We start from the raw sequence: 15,276 nt of genomic DNA on the forward strand, positions 1-15,276 counted from the left end.
ACTAGTTTGACAGGTGATCATGTTTGGATATAAAATATATCCAAATTATTATGTAAAATTGTGGGGGTGTTAAAGTCAGATTTCAACAGATTTTCAGTTTTTGCTCTAAAGAAGAAATATCTATTTTAACTGGGATTTTTTTCTGCACTGTTTTTCAATATTAAAAACAAAGTACTGCAGAGTACCTAATCAGAAAGATATCAAGCAGAATAAGGGCTGTAACTGTATCACATGGAAAATCAGAACTGCCTCAATGCAAGGGACTAGACTAGAGGATCTCTCGTGGTCTCTTCCAGCCTATATTTCTATACAACTTAGGTACACATCAAGAAAATACATTGAACTTGGCCCATTTTCCTTTCTATACACATTTTTGTTTATATTATAAGCTAAGTCATACATGAAGCAAGTGTTTGGCTGTCACTGACAATTAAAGAAGAAAGGCAACTCAACATCACTAAATCAATTATAATAGTATAATTATAATAGTCCACAAATGTTTACCTGTAAAAAAAAAATCCATGTTATTTGGATTAGTGTATTTTAAAGTATCAATTAAGGTATTTACAACTCTGATACAATATCTTATGTGGGATGGGGGATTAACAGCCAATATCTATTTTATAGACTTTCATATCTGTAGTTCAAAATATTTTACTAAATTACAGAATAGTTTAAGATGGTACAAAATTACAGACAACAGTGGTGTGAATATATGAATAATTTAGGGCTGGATTTTCAAAAGCACTCAACCTTGGCCTTTCTACTCTCACTAAAATCCTTGACAGGGACTGTTCATTGTGAGGTCACAAAGGGGACAGGGTTGCTAATGAAGCATCTTTTGTAGTCATGCCAGATGCCAAGTGAGAAGCAGAAAATTTTGTGTAGTATATTAATTTTCTACTACCCCTCTTCTCCTTACCCAAAAGGTGGCTAAGTGCTGACTCTGCAATGATCATTAACTATGTGCAACGGGATGTTTTTGCATACCGATGAGCTATTTTTGAGTTAATGATGAGCACAAATAAATTGTCTGAATGCTGAAAATGTAGTTTTATTTTAAAAAAAAATTCTTCAGTAATTCAAAAATGACATTTCCCTAAAACTTTCTGGTATGAAACTATCCACCCTTGTCTCAAGCTCAAAGGATTTTTCTTCAGACAGTTATGTCTGAATGAGAGAAATAAAGTCTCAACATCAACCTAAGCAGTGGAATAAATTGCCTAAGGAGGCTGTGAAATCTCCATCATTGTCTAACCTGCTCTTAAAAATCTCCAAACACCTGTCAGGGATGGTCTACTTTAGTCCTGCCTCGAGTGCAGGGAACTGAACTAGATGACCTCTTGAGGTCCCTTCCAGGCCTACAATTCTATGATAATCTTTCATATAAGTTTCACTGCTGCATAAGCTTCAATATAATAATTTTATATAGGTAATGTATAGCTTCCTAAATCTCATATTTTAATTAAAGAGTTTGGTAAAACTATTGGTTTTCATGTCAAAAATCCTGAACTTATATAAAATTCTTTATATGGTTATGAAATCTCAAATCTTTACCTACATGCCTCCTGTATATGGGTTTTTTAAGTGTTTCCTGTATTTTGTGGAGAGGAAATGAGGTAGGGAACTCTACTATGTCTACTTCTTAATGTCAATTTCTGCCTCTTTCTGATGTGCAGCTTTAGAGCAATAATTACCACCTTGTATACATGTAGTTATAAACTAGAGTTGCCATTGCTCTGATAGCAGACTTGATTAAAATTGGGATCTGCTCTGCAGTGGAGATGCACTCTTGGATTCTTCAATGTAAAGGACACAGTAAGGACAAGGTTGACAGAAAATTATGGCTTCCCACTTGCGTGGCCTCATCAAATAGTCTTTACAAAATAATTCACTGAGTGTTAGATGCTGCAGCATAGGCCTCCTCACCATCTCTTCAGCAGCACTGCATAGCTGTAGAATGATACTCAAAGTATAAGATGACCACAAAGACAATGCTATTGTACCTGAACCTCCTATCTCAACTAGTGCAGGAACAGGCTAATTTGTGTCTACAGCTTTTGCAGTGTAATGGGCTATGAAATAATGTTCACTGTGTTTTCTGTTGAGAAATCATGGGCCAGTGGTAGCACACAAATACCTCATCCTGGATGGTATTTGTTACCTTCCTAAGAAGCCATGACATCAAGGAAGAAAGGGCAGGAGACAAGTCATGCAGTAATTTTGTCATGTAGCTTCTTCAACGTATTTCAATTTGTAATTTTTTCCAGGTTGTCCATGCTAATGGGCACAAGTCTCTGGGTGAAAGATCTGGGTTACTACACAGATGAATTGAAAAGTGGGAGGCACCAAGTGTGTGGTCTATATTATCCACAAATAGCCACTGCCTATATGTACTTCAGTCTAGTAACTCAGACTGAGAAGTTAGGATATATCTACACTGCAATGTAAGCCTCTGCTTGAGCCCTGACTCCAGGCTAATCTCCCTTGCACCTACATTGCAATTACACTAACCCAGGACTCAGACCCTGGGTCTCAAGCCCCTGCAGGGCTGGAGGGTCCAAGCTCAAGTCAAGCTGGGACCCAGGGTCTGAGACCTATTATTCTGCAGTGTAGCCACAGTCCTGCTTGCCTCAGGCCCTGGGTGTCATCCAGAAGTAGCCCACAATTCCATGAGAAGACTTTCTCAGACTTCTCTAGCCCAAGGATCTGCAGTCCACTCTATTGAAAATGGACGCCCCTGCCCCCCACCTCCTTGGCAAATGGTAGCAGGTCAAGTTAGTATTAACCCATTCTGTCCTCATCACTGATCTGCAGGCATGACATTATAGAGCTTCCTAGGTTTGCAATGGAGAGTGAACTCGTCAAGCCTTCTGCAAAGCGACATGCAGGGTGAACAGTAAAGTTTTCCCACAGTGCACTATATTCCTAGGGCTACAGCAGCCACATTTTGGGATGGGGTGGCACTAGGGATTCTGAGATATGGTTACTTTGACTCAGATCTGTGCACTGTAGTGTGGACACCAAAGCCCTAAATTCAAGCAAGGGTCAGAAAATTCTTAACGTAGGTTTAAAATACAATGTAGATGTTCAAGGCCAGGGTTCAGAAAACATGGGTCAGCTGACTCTAGCCCCACTAACCCTGGGCCTAAATTGCAGTGTAGACATACCCTTAGTCACTACTACTTGGAGAACTGTATATAGTTCTGTGGAGAATTAGGTTCTGCCTATAACAGAATTCACTAATTAGAGATTAGTCAGACATGTTGCACCTGATTTTAATAAATGACCTTCAACTTTGCATGCACAATTTTGGGTTCACAATTTACTGTGGGCATAAATACAAGTATCTGTGTTTACCTGACTGCATTCAAAATGCATTTGAGTCAGTCGTTCATTGTAGACCCAACATTCCCCTCCTCACAACTGGAGGCTGAGTTAAGGTACTTTAAAAATGTAACTAATAATATGTTTTCCCCAACATTGTTAGCTTTCATTTAGCTAATGATTTATAAAATGTCTGTGGGCCAACGATGAATATTTCACACACAACTGTAATCTTTTGCTAGTAGACTGTGCTATAATTAAAGTAGTTCTGTTCTTAAGAGTAACTAGCTCCTACAACTTGTGTTCCTAGGTATGTTAGCAAAAATGCATTTTTAATATTACCTAAATCATAATCCTGCTAGAATCAGAGGGCATTTTTGCCTGTGGACCAAAAAATAACACATGCAAATAGACTGATAGGTACATAGTATCACACATGATTGCATGAAGACTTCAGGTCTCCTGGTTTCAAAATCTGTCCTGAAATGAGGTTTGGTTAATACACATTCATTTAGTTATTAAAAACCTCAGTTTATGGGAAAGAATGACCAGGTTGCAACTGGATGGTCACCAGTGTGGACAGTTTGGGCACTTAGTATGTAGATTTGAATGATCTTAGCTGTAGTTGATGCTTTTTAAGGTTCGATACATTTTGATTGACTAGAGATTTATAAGTGAACTGTTCAACAAAGTAGAGATGGGCGTATATCTCATGTCATGACTAGCCAGGTTTCTCATCAGGGTTGGTAAGTGATAAAAGGAGTTTCCCCATTGTAGGGGATGGTACAAACACTTCCAAGATGGACAGGCTTTTATGCAGACCTCTTGTTAAAAGAGCCGGCCACTGAGTCCTACAAAGGAGAACTCAACTTTTTTAAATCTCTAGCCCTACAACCCAGTGCAATTTGAGTGCCAAGAATAAGTGGAATGTGCAGCTAGGCACCACTCCTGCAGCAGCAGGTGGGCTTAAAGCACATCCCTCTGTGCACAGAGAACTGATCATGCTGGACAGAAAGTGTTGGGGGAGGAATGAATTCAGTAAAAACTGTTTCCCAACCTGCTCAAAAACATTAAGAGGGGATCCGCTTTTTAAAATCGCAAACTGTCCCTGAATTCACCCAGTACTGATGTCACCACACAGCTGCTGCAATGGGAACTACCATCTGCATTCCCCAGCACTGCATTTACATACATATAGGGAATGCACCAGGCAAAGTAGGTAACCACCCATTGGCCGCTCAGCTACCAAGAAATGTGGGAGTGGGAAGAGCATACAACTGGTGGGGGCTTTTTGTTTTTGAGGAGCAAAGAGTATTTTACCTGGGAATGTCATATGTTTTTGAGCGTGGGGCCTTGTTAAAAACGTTGACAGCACATCCATGTAAAGGGGGGGGGGGGAAGCTGCAGCTGCCAAAAACTGCCCTGATTAGCCCTCATACTATTACACAAAAGACGCTGACATTTTGTCTCTCCCGTTTTTTTCTCCACTTTTAATCCATTCTTCCTTTCCTGTTTCACCCACTCATGTCATTTTTCACACTTGAAAGTCACTGTGCGCCCTCCCTGTAATCCTTCACGTTTCTTCCATTGTCTCCCCTTTCCCAGTCCCAGCATCCCCACACACACACACACTGAAGGAACAACACTTTCCCCCTACCCATGAAACCCTTTTTATCTGTAGCAATGAGATGTAACAAGATTACAGTTAAGGACTGCTTGTTTATATTGTGCTTTGGACTTGTTTTCACCCCTTCTGATCCTTGTGCCACTTTCTTCCTCTTTCCAAGGTCTCCCCTTTGGAGACCATGATTGCTGTTGATTATGTCAGTAAGAATCAGATCAAGAGCAAGCCAGTCAGCATGAAGAATTTTAATTTTAACCTTCAGCTTCCCCCCCGCATCGTAATCCATAAAACTTTCACTTCCACTTAGCAAAAAAAGCAGTTCTTTCCCTCCTCCTCCCTGCGCCAGCTTTTCCATCCGGAAAATATTTGAACAAGATGAGACACTAGGTAATTTTCCCCCTTTATTGTGAAGACAATGGAAAGGCTGATTTTTCTTTCTAGTAAGGTAGAGGAGAATTTCCACAAAGTCTTAATTTTGAGTTTCCATACTGAAATGCCAAGCACACACAGCGGACACCCATGTTATAACAATACAGCTGCAACAGTGGTGTTTGAAATACTAGAGCACACACATTGGCAAAAGCCGCTAGACACATCAGTTACTCCAGGTAAAATTTTCAAAAGCATTCAAATGATTTAGGCACTGAAGTCCCATTGACTTTATTCAGGCTGCAAAATACGTTATAAAGACAAGGTGGGTGAGGTAATATCTTTCGTTGGACCAGCTTCTGTTGGTGAGAGAGACAAGCTTTCAAGCAACACAGAGCTCTTCTTCAGGTCCATGTAAGCTCAAAAGCTTGTCTGTCTCATCAACAGCAGCGGGTGCAATAAAATATTACCTCACCCCGCTTGTCTCTCTAATATCCTGGGATTGACATGGCGACAACACTGCAAATACACTAGAAGGTCGTTTTTAGGATTTTGCATCTGTGCTTTTGAAAGTGTTACTTTTTGTAAAATAATGTTTGAACATTTCTGTGCTACTCTATATTATTCCATATTCAAAGCCACTGAGGACCTGATCTTAATCTCAGCTACGTGGGGGGGAAATACAAAATTCCTTTTCAGACACTGGAGTTACACCTGATTTTCACTTGCCTAGGTGAGATCTACATCTGGCTCTGAAAACTTCAGCTGCAGATTTCTGCTGCCCACAAGCATAACACTGGAATAAAAGTTCTTGTCGATTTTCATGATAAATGTGTTTCTACAAAGGCCTTTTCCATTGGCTTAGAGCCTGAGTGTGGTTTATTCTAAGAAAAGATGGTTGGGGTCAACACCGAAAATTGAAGTTCTTTTTAATATATGGTATGGCTGAGCATCATTATTTTCAGTTTTGGGCAAGCATCTTAAATGTGCGTTTATATGAAGACCTAAATGGACAGTAATCAAAGTGTGCAATATATTTTAAGGTTAAATGGCATCCAACATTTGCAATCCTGGCATTTCAAATAGCCAGAGTAAGACCATGTCCCCATGAAGACTTAGTGCACAGCAAACTGAGATGTAAATCTGGAGTGCATGTTTCCCTGCCATGCAGTCGGTGTGGACTCTGCTGCCACAAACTGAAAGTACTGTAGTGTGCTTTAAGCTATGCTGTTTCAAGCAGCAATAGGTCAAAGTGCACTACAGAACTGGAAGTGTATGACTGGCTACAGTGCTGTACATTCACACCCTGACTTCCTGTGCATTAAATCTCAGTGTGGACAATCCCTAAGTATGCAGATTTAATACTTCCTTTGTTTTCAGGCACAAGTCTATCATTTTACATCTTATTTCTAATTTTAAGAAGTGCATTCCCCAATACACAGACAAAATCTGTACTACATACTTTATTCAGTAGCTTTTATTGCTTTCACTGCAATTTAAGGCACTCCCAGTGGAAAACAACAGGTTTACAGAAAAGAACTACTGCCTTCTATGAAAGTTTCCATTAAAACTAGGGAAAGAAAGCCAACCCCATCAATTTGAGTTGGAGTTTAAATAGTTCTTACATGATTAAATGTGTAGGGTGATGTGCTCCTGCACACCAAGAGTCAAACTATGTAAAATGTGGCAATGAGCAATAGTAACACAGGTACCATGCACATTCTCCTTTTTGCTTAAAACCATGTTATTAGCTGTAGGCTTTCAGCCATTTCTAGCAGCTGTGCTTTTGGTTTGATGGTGAAGGGATATCTGTGCCATTTAACAAGGCTGGGATTATTAGTTATGCCTACCAACTGAACATTATGGTTTGTACAGGGGTAGATCATATGAAGTAGTATCATTAGTCACATTAAGTGGTATCTTGCTCTTTGAGTACTCCCATAGGAATATATGATAGTACTTAACATGGGTAAGGGGACTGCAATCTGGACCAGAGAGAGCAAGGGCTAGATCTTCAGCTGGTGTCAAATGGCGTAGCATCATTGAAGTCAATGGAACTATGCCAGGGTGCATCAATTGTGGATCTGTGTCCAAATGTCTATCAGAACGTGTCAATATTACACACAAAACATTACATTAAAAAGAACATTAAAGTTGAAAAGCCAAGCACCTAAAAGTTAAGAAATGCCTGAATTAAGGTAGCTTGTGCTAATTTAATTTGGGCACCTTATGTGTGTACATTTTGAGTCAGTCTTTATGATCACATACTGTTTTTTCCACAGGCCTCATTCAGTGTGTGAAATGCAGTGTTCTCTTAATGACCAGCCGTTCAGTATCCTGGTTTCTCCTCACTGTCTGGTGTGTGGCCCCATGCTCTGTTTACTGCACACTATTCAAACCCTGCTCCGAAGGCAGAATTATTAATTTCCTCATGAGCTTTTCTCTGGGGCTCATCACTGTAGTATCTGAATGCTTCACAAAATATAAATGAATGTACTTTCATAATACCCCTGTGAAAGGAGGGGTTATCAACCCAGCTTTACAGATGGGGAGCTAAGGCACAGAAAAAGAGAGGTCAAAACTATCCACTACTTTTGGGTGCCCAGTTTGAGGTCTGATTTTTTCAGAGTAGTATCAGATTGCACTTAACATTCTAAGCACAGCTCCTACTGACTTCAGTTGCACTTGAGGGCTCAGCACTTCTATAAATCAGATCTCAGGGTCTCAAATCAGGCCCCAAGAAAATGAGGAAAGCCCAACTAGTGACCACTTTGAAAAGGCTGGATTAAGTGTCTCTAATGGCATCACACAGGAACTCTCTGGCAGAAGCAGGGATTGAATCTGGTTCTCCAGGGAGGCATTCAACTGCCTTAACTAGCGCATCTTCCCTTCTCTTTCTGTAATCTCCTACCTCATTCACTACACACCTTTCAGCTTTAGCAACAAATGAAGCAGGGATCCTAGACACAACAGCCTTCTTCACTATACAATCCTGCTTCATCCCCAGAGTAGGTCTATTCTGTGCATTGAATGCGGCAGGAGTTGTGTGGAAAAAATATGTGATCCTGTAATTAAAGGTGGTCTCATAGTGCATATACACAGGGGGCTGAATTAATTTGCACAGGCAATCTTTTGGCATTTCTTAACTTTTGAATGCGTGAATTGCAACCATAAAAATGTTATTTTAATGTTTTTTGTGGATAACTTCCTAAGGGTTTTAAAAAACAAGCTGAGAAAACAAATTCCATCATACTTACACCCACATGGGTCATCAGCAGGGTTAACCTGGAACCTTTAGATCCACCACACAGACCCCTACCACTTAAGCTAATGAACAGCACTAACTGATCAAAACAGTAGTGTGTCTTCCTATTTTAATCAGGACTAGAGGGGAATGACACACACACACTTTGCAAGACTGTCTCACAGATATTTGCTCTCTCCCCGCACCACCCCCCCAGCCTCCATATGCCTCCCACTCCTATGGCTTCCAGCCTCCATTGCCTTCCCTAGTCTCCTTCTCCAAGCTCCTTGTTCCAAACTTTTTGCCCCATCAATCCCAGTTCTCTCCCCACACCCCAACTCCTAATCCAATCTGTCTTTGGTCTTCCTCATTTCTTTTCCCTGCTGACTGGGTTCTCATTCCCTGTCTCCTACCCAGCCAGTCACTATCTCCCACCACCCCAACTCCCTGTCCTAGTCACCCCACAGGCTTCTTGTCCCAGTCTATTTGCCCTAATGCCCCCCATAGGTCTGGCTCTTCTCCCCTCTGCCTCAGAATCAGGCAGCCTCCTCCAAACTGGTGGTTAGTGAAAGCAAAGGAATGAGAGATTCCCTGCTCTTAGTTCAGGTGCCTGGACCCAGCACAGCCCAGAGTTGCAACTGTAGGGAAAGGCCTGGTCAGCCCTAGGGTGGAACTTGCCCAGCACAGATAGGATATGTTCAGGGCAGTTAGCTTCTAAAATCCCAGAAGCCTCTACTGAGCACATGCAAATTATAGTTTTTCAAAGGATTATAACTTGGCCAAATGTAGGCAGATTTGTACAGGGACAGTATAAGGAACATCCTGGCTACCCCTCCTGCCAAAGTTCAAGTCCCTTTCCAAAGCATGGAGGTGCTATAGTTATTCAAAGAAAAGTTCAGAATTTGTAACCGGGGTATGATTAGGTGCATTTTCACAGCCTCATTCTCTGGCATGGAAAATTTCAATCCAAATGGTTACAGTTTGGTTAAGTTATAAGCAACTGAAAATTGGGTTTTATAGTGGGAAGTGAAGGGCAAATTTAACAACAGCCTTGCTACCAGCCCCAGCTATAATACTACCAATAGCTTAAAAACATGCTTCCCTGCTACCTTCCCATTTAAGGGCCTAATTCTGCTCCAACACTGAAATGAATGAGGAATAATTCCATGGCAATCAATGGTGTTTTCTATATTAGTGTAAAATCAGTGCAAGAACAGAATCAGGCCTAATGATTATCCATAACATGGCCTAAGAATCAGAAGTGAAATATATTAGGATATATACTACAGTCATCTCTATAAAACATGCTACTAATTTTATATGCAACCCCCCCAATGAAATACACTTAAAGAAGCATGAATCAGTGACCATCATTTCATGAATTTAATTTCTGAAATCAATGCAGTAAACCTCAGGTAACCATTGATGCTTGGATGGGTAGGTTAGATGAAATGTCCTGCCCTGCACTGCTTTGAGTGACTCAATCAGTTCCCTCTTATATTCCAGTTCTCCAAGAAAGCACTGTGAATGTGTTAGAGACAGTAGTGGCTGTTCCTGAGAGGCAGAGGCTCAGATTCTCCAAATTGGCCAAGATGTGTTGGGCACAGGTCAATGGAAGAAGAGCAAAGGTAGCATTAAACCAACTGTGCAGGTCTTTGATCTTGGGAAGTTCCTCCTCCACTTCTGGGAAAATATATAGAGCAGCCCTGAGGCTGCTCTACCTTATGCTTAGCTACCAACAGCCTCAAGGAGTTGTTCCTCCAGTCAAATATCAGCTGAGCACAGAGGCAACCTTTTTTCTGGCCATGTCCCCTTCTGCTAGGGACCAAAGGGAGAAGATGTGGGAGCCACTATTCCTTCCCTACACCACTCATGGATTTCCTTATGGGGGAACATCCCCATATGGCTCTCTGGCTGCTTTGCACTGCTAAAACAATACAAAGAAGCCTTAGCTAGTTTGAAGATTTGAGCAAATGCTTTCCATTCCTGAATAACAGTTATTCCTCCTGATAAAGGAACTGCACTCAGTCCTAATTAGGACTCCTTTCACTGCAATGATGTTGCCATGAGCTGTGCTTCAACACTGGGACAAAAATGAGAGCATGATCTACACTGGATTTGTAACTAGGCAAAGTGATTGATTGTTGCTGTTTTTTTCAACCGTGTTACCTTGTGCTCCAGAATCAAACCCACCATTTAAAAAAGAAATCTTGAACCCTTATAGTTCCAGAGATAGTTCACATATTGAAAACTGAGTGTCAACCAATGCAATATTTGCCCGAGTCTGCTACCAGCCTCAAACAATGGCCCAGAGCACAGTAAACCGATTCCTTTAATCTTAATGAAGTGTCAATGCTAAACTCTCATTATGATTTAATTCTAGCATTCCTAACTATTAGATTGCTCATCAAAGCACACAAAAAAGAAGAGGGAGGATCACATTAATAAGAACTGATGGAGTGGCATCTCTTTTTATTGGGCAACTCTTGGTTTGTAGGTGGAGCTTGGAAGACTACCACTACTATGACTCCCCCCTCCCCAATTTCTGTCACTAAGTGAGACCGGTGCGAGGGGAAGATGTATAGCAACTTTTCAAGACTGACCTAGCCAGAGCTCGGTGAGTGATTGAGCTGCCTAAACCGAGGTGCCAATGTTTAAGTGAGTAGCTGAACAGCATTTATAATGAGTGTCTTAAACGGTAAGAACTATTTGGGGCCATTTTGAAGACTCTAAATAGCATGTTAAAATTGTTTCTGTGGAAAATGATGTAATTAGTGGCTATTACATTGCTCCCTATCTTCTGGCCTTGTAAAATGCTGCTGTCTCTTATGTGGGGATAATGTTACAGAAATAGCCCCAATACCTTCCACTATTGTCTAGTGTCTGGATTTGATGACAAAAAAATCTGCAGTTGGAATTTTACAACTAAAATACTCCTGAGTTTTTTGGGGGGGAGTTTTGAGTTAAAGGGCATTCTCCCTTTAACCACATCCAAATATAGGCTGTTTTATTTTATTGTTGTTTTTAAGGAGCTATAATGTATAAACTCATGCAAACTTTAATATCTTAAATCCAAAACGATTTTATGTAAACTAAAAAACACATCAATTTTAATCACAAAAATGAGCCTTCACTCAGACGGACACATTACAGACAGTATCTCACTTTACTGAAATCTATGTTAGCAATTAGCAACTAACATCCTTTGGAGACAAATGATCAATAAACCCCCCCATCAGAAGGGAGTCAAAGTTTCATTGTGCCACTACGACATTTAACCACATAATAAATTCAGAACATTTTCATCTACCATAGTGGTATGTTTCCTACAATAATTAGAGATAGTCAAAAACGGAGGTACAGTACATCACAATGGGCGCCATTATCAGAAAAAACTACCTATTCAAAGGGACTACAAGAATTACATAATTCTGAAGAAAAAGCAAAAAAAAAAGTCTTGATCCTCGGAAATATAAATTGTGAGAGTACTTGACACACTTGTCATGTAAAAATCAGACATATGCAAACATATTACAAAGGTATTTTGATCACTAATGGACGCAAGAGAATTTTTAAAAATGATCCAGGGATTCTGTTTTTCATGTATTGGGCATCAACTGGTGAATTTCATACACTTATAAAACCAAGAGACTAGCTCTGGTGATAGCCAGATATAAGCATGATGGAGCCCAACCTATTTTGTAGACTTTAGGCCAGGGGTGGGCAAACTTTTTGACCTGAGGGCTACATCGGGGTTCCTAAACTGTACCGAGGGCTGGGTACCGAGGGCCAGGTAGGGAAGGCTGTGCCTCCCCAAACAGCTTGTCCACCCCCTCCCACTTCCTGCCCCCTGACTCCCCCCCTCAGAACCCTCTGATCCATCCAACCCCGCCTGCTCCTTGTCTCCTAACCACCCCCCAGGACTGCAGCCCCTATCCAACCCCCCCTGCTCCCTGTCCCCTGACTCCTATCCCCATGACAGGCCCCCCAGGACCCCACCCCCTATCCAACCGCCCCTTGCTCCCTGTCCTGACTGCCTCCAGGGACCCCCTTTCCCCTTATCCAACCCCCCCCCCCACCCACTCCCTGCCCCCTTACCATGACACTCAGAGCACCAGGACTGGCAGCCGCGCCGCCCAGCCGGAGCCAGCCATCTAGAGAACCGGGGCAGGCCGGCAGCTCTTGCAGCCGCGCTGCCTGGCAGGAGCTCACAGCCCCACTGCCCATAGCACTGGTGGCACAGCAAGCTGAGGCTGCGGGGGAGGGGGCTAGCCTCCCCGGCCAGGAGCTCAAGGGCTGAGCAGGACAGTCCCGTGGGCCGGATGTGGCCCGGGGGCTGTAGTTTGCCCACCTCTGCTTTAGGCTAGACCATAAAATAGATGTTTAAATAAATTGTTTGTTTATTTATTATTATTCTTCAAGTGCATGTGATGTTATGTTAAGGCTCTTGAACCTTGACCTGCAAAATGCTATTTCGAGATCCTACACCAGGCAGAGATCACAAATTTTGGCAAACAACGCCATTTCTGCTATATGGAGAAATATTCTCACAGGTTCATGTGGAGGCCAGAAAACTTGCTTAATTTGTGGACTAATCACAGGCCTCCAGACCTAAGAACCACAGGCCTGGAACCACAGGCCTCCAGACATAAGAAAGTAGTGCTTTCAACAACTGTTCCAGCATACTGTCATTGTCCATGGCCATGAAGTATAGGCATAAACTGTCATGTGTAAAACGACATTATACAGAACACTGGCACATTTGAAAATCTTGACAAGATTTAGGCCATTATCTGTGTCTGTCACCCCTCCCAAATGTTCCAAAAATTGATACACAAGCTCTTTTAGAATGCTCTTTCCCGCCTTATTTTTCAGGTCATCTTTCTCCAAGTTCTCCTGCAAAAGTTGATTACCTTCTAAAAGATGATTGATGGCTTCATTCTGTGGGCACAGATTCACAGACTTGTGTTGCAGGAATTTGCCAATTCTGGAAAAGGGAAAAAAGAGAAGCAAAGGAGGAACTTGTGCGGAGAAATATCAAGCAAATTTCTGCAAATTGAACAGATCCAGGCTCACTCAGGTCTCTGATGTACTACAGTATATCTTCATTCCAAACAAGGCTGTGGTAGACAGCTAGAACAGTGATGAAATTTCTCATCTTGAAAACCCAGGAAAGTTATAAACTGCCAAATAATTACTAATAATAAAGGTAGGTGGCCCCTGTACAGTTAATTACACTGACAAATGGCTCCTTTATTCCATTTCCCTCAGCAGCATCCTCATCTCCCTGTTTGCAATTTTTTCATTTTTTTAAATTATAGAAGAGTCATCAGACTAGAATTTTTTTAATTTGGTTATGGAAATAATTGAATTATAATTATTTACTGCATGGTTGATAATAACTACCAATTTAATAATTTGCACTGAAGGGGAGGAGAGGCATTCTTGAGGAGCTCTAAGATCAATACTTATTCCTAAAACCAAGAAGCGGTAAGATGGAGTGAGCCCAAATAGAGATTTTCACATTTCACCAGCTAAATCACTCAGACAGGGAGTAATTGCCCTTGAACTTTGGACAAGAGCCATCAGACTCTGGTACCTAGCCCATGATGAAAGCAATTCCCTGAGCCCCAGAGAATGGATGGGTATGTTCCGAGTTCTTCATAGCAACTGGTTTGCAAAGGCAACTCATTCTGGCTGCTGTACTGGAGACTAGAGAGACAAAGTGGGTGAGATAATATCTTTTATTGGACCAACTTCTGTTGATGAGAGAGACAAGCTTTTGAGCCACCCAGAAGCTCTTCCTCAGGTCTGGGAAAACAACCTCACGCACCTTGTCTCACTAATATCCTGGGACTGACATGGCTACAACTACACTGCATACAGTATACATGAGTATACATGCATACAGTATACATGAGGTCAAGTACTTTAATGCAACTGTACCATGTACACAGTAGGGAGTGGAAGCGGGACTGAATGTAGAGGTACAATGTGTTGGTTCAGCCATTTAAGCTGCGGCTGGGTTTTTATTACAATCCTGTTGCATAATGGAATACACCACAATCAGGAGGCAGGCAGCTTTCAGAGACAGCAGTTGGTGCTCCTGCAAATTATAGATTCACCCTTGATGTAAAAGGAAGAGGAGGAAATACGGTGTAGGTAAAATGCATATCCCCATTCAGAACATTCATGATCCCCAGGACTGGGACCTTGGAGAATGAGTTGGACTGTTAACAATATGAAATAAGTTACAGCACATAGATAACTGGCTTACACTGAAGTCTCTGCCAAAACTCCTATTGACTTAAATGTGAGTAACATAGGGGCCAACAAGGGGGACAATAACTACTTTTGGATAATACTGCTCTGTGGTTCTCCCTCATTTTCCCCTTCTTCACTTCCAGATTGGAACATCAAGACCCTTCCCCAAATTAACATTTATTTAATACAATTCTGTAGTGCCAATAAATCCAATTGTCTCCATCATTCCCTGCAATGGGCATTCTCAGTGGAAAATTATTTACCTGGCAGTCATAGGAAATATCCCCTTAGTACGATATTCTTCTTGAAAGGTGCAAATTGGATAGTAAGCTAGTATTTTTTTTTTAAATGGGAAAAGGTTTAGGTGCTTCGTATGCTTCCTCACAAAACTGTAGCCAGGCCTCTCAATCTTGATCTGCACCACTCCTAGCCTTTGTGCTTCCTTAAT

General features: G+C 41.5%; 2 protein-coding genes across 2 annotated transcripts in view; one reads left to right on the forward strand and one right to left on the reverse strand.

Annotated features, from left to right (window-relative positions):
* LRRN1 (leucine rich repeat neuronal 1) overlaps nucleotides 1–15,276 on the forward strand; it is a 58,338-nt gene that overhangs the window by 37,221 nt on the left and 5,841 nt on the right. Inside the window, exons 2-3 of the transcript XR_013636027.1 lie at nucleotides 11,062–11,181; nucleotides 13,440–13,773. The gene's annotated coding sequence lies outside the window, so the exon portion shown is untranslated. The remainder of the gene's footprint in view (nucleotides 1–11,061; nucleotides 11,182–13,439; nucleotides 13,774–15,276) is intronic.
* SUMF1 (sulfatase modifying factor 1) overlaps nucleotides 12,798–15,276 on the reverse strand; it is a 328,295-nt gene continuing 325,816 nt past the window's right edge. Inside the window, exon 9 of the mRNA XM_073351175.2 lies at nucleotides 12,798–13,551. The gene's annotated coding sequence lies outside the window, so the exon portion shown is untranslated. The remainder of the gene's footprint in view (nucleotides 13,552–15,276) is intronic.

This window comes from Lepidochelys kempii, chromosome 7 (assembly GCF_965140285.1).
Source record: "Lepidochelys kempii isolate rLepKem1 chromosome 7, rLepKem1.hap1, whole genome shotgun sequence".
NCBI lineage: Eukaryota > Metazoa > Chordata > Testudines > Cheloniidae > Lepidochelys > Lepidochelys kempii.